Source organism: Bombus huntii, unplaced genomic scaffold (assembly GCF_024542735.1).
Source record: "Bombus huntii isolate Logan2020A unplaced genomic scaffold, iyBomHunt1.1 ctg00000080.1, whole genome shotgun sequence".
Classification (NCBI taxonomy): domain Eukaryota; kingdom Metazoa; phylum Arthropoda; class Insecta; order Hymenoptera; family Apidae; genus Bombus; species Bombus huntii.
The window spans coordinates 273,396-275,552 of NW_026099336.1; the positions used below are offsets into that span (position 1 = coordinate 273,396).

The 2,157-nt window shown below is 31.0% G+C and overlaps 1 pseudogene; it reads right to left on the reverse strand.

Moving 5' to 3' along the window:
* Positions 1 to 1,112: 1,112 nt before the first annotated feature.
* Positions 1,113 to 1,917, reverse strand: LOC126876506 (elongation of very long chain fatty acids protein 6-like; annotated as a pseudogene).
* Positions 1,918 to 2,157: the final 240 nt, after the last annotated feature.

A 2,157-nucleotide genomic window follows, 5' to 3' on the forward strand; every position in this document is an offset into this window, starting at 1 on the left:
TGGAACTAGTGCGGCTATGGATATCGCCCATGTGATTCGAGTTTTAACAAACATAGCCGCGTATGGCGCAGGGGTACCGGAAGAAATCCGTCCTTCATTAAAGCCTTAATTAAAGCTTACCGTCACACCGACGAATATTTTTTCCTCGATTCTGAAGTTTCATAAGGCTGCTTTTTAAAATATTGTAACAAACTAAAAAGAAAGCACTGTTTGCAAAAATTTTATCATTTCTTTAATTTTTGTAGTAATAACTCTTAAATTCATAATAAAACTAGTAGATGATATAATATAGACGCAATGGGAAGGTTATCAATTCTTCACCGGTAGTGTGTATTTTACAAAACAATGAGTATAAGTATTTTCTTACACCATTAGAATATGTAATACCACCAGAAAACGGCGGTATAATATACATACATATATACGTACATAGGTAGTTCGAATGAAAATAGAAAAACGTTTGAGAGGCGTTCCCTACATACTAAACAAGATAATAATCAATATTGACACTTAAAAATAGCAGAAAATATTCTAAGGCTCGATAAAGTTTTTGGACTAATGCATGATCCATTTTTTAATATCACTCGTACTTTATTCATACAAATTGTTATGTATTCTATGGCTTCTTTCAATATATATAGTTTCATAGTTTTATACGTACGACAATAAATATGTCAACCCTATAATTCATTATTATAAAAGTATATCAGATTTGCCGGCGAATCTGTGTTTAATATTTTTTTTACTATTAAATGATTCAATATTAGATACGTTAATATTACCCGAATATTTACACATTACATTTTCAAATATTATATCGCTTCCGTTCTTGTTCCAGTAAGGTTTTGTCACGTTATCGGAAGAAGGAAACATTACAAATAAAAGAGACCAAAAAATTTCTTTGGAAATCGTTTCATAAGTAAACAGATTAGGGATATATATGTTTCCAGGACGAGATTTATTAATTCATTCGTACTATAGTTAACGATAATATCGTTAAGATATTAAAAATTTATTTCTGATTTAGTGTGCGAGATTTACTTTAATTCTATTTCTCCATTTTCATTCATTCACAATCAATCTTTACAACTTTGCCTTCACAAAGACTTGAGAGAACTATATTCATCAAATTATTTCTTGACGTCCATATCCATCACATGAGATTTTGATAAAGTTTTTCTTAAGATATGTCACTGAAAAGCATCCGTAAAAAAGATTTAAAAAATTTTTCACCTGCTCTACATAAACTTCAGCTTGTTATAACTTGCAGATCTATTGGGCTAATCCTTCTTTCCAATTTTTTTTATGTGTTTGTTAGATAAATAAGTCTGCTGGAAGAATCTGGCAAATAAAATGAAATAGCTGAGGTACATCAACATAGCAAGTTTGATGTTCAAAGGCGTAACGTGACATTCAACTTGGACACTGTGTACATAGTAGTAAGCTGATGCAGTTAAAATGCAACCCACAACCATTTGTGATAGCTGTAGCGTAGTAACAAACATGGCGACCCATTTTGGTATATTGAACCGCATTGCTTTCAGAGCATAATAGGAGTACATCCAGGCATGAACGAAAGAGTTTACCAAGCCACTTGCCATTTCCTGTGGCCTCTGCATAAGAGAACCAGGTATAGAGAAGGACTGTTACGTGATGGTACCAATGTAGAAAAATCAACAGTTGCTTTCGTAACACAATGAAGGCTGTGTCGCTAAATTCTACTAGCTTCGATAGGGCAAAGGTCCACGACCAAAAACCGAAAACTGGATCTTGAGTAAGATGGCTGGAAAGAATATAATTACATTTCTATTATGATATAATATTTTGGAAATATTGTTATATGTTATGAACATGATATATAAATTGAAGTTACATAGTGTGTTTCTTAATATCTGTCTGATGTTGTGTATTTTTCATATTACAAACAATTTACTTTTATGTTGGAAGTGGCTGAATTTATTTCAAGTATAGTACAATAATAACAAATGCAGTTATTTTTGTTATAATATCAAAAATAAAAATTTCCATTTATCCATATTTTATACATTTCTTTGAAGTTTCTCAATTTTCCAGAGCATCGAACAACATTTTGCAATAAAAGTTAACAAAAAGACGCGAATTTCCAGTATTAAAGAAAATTTACAGATAAAATTAAAT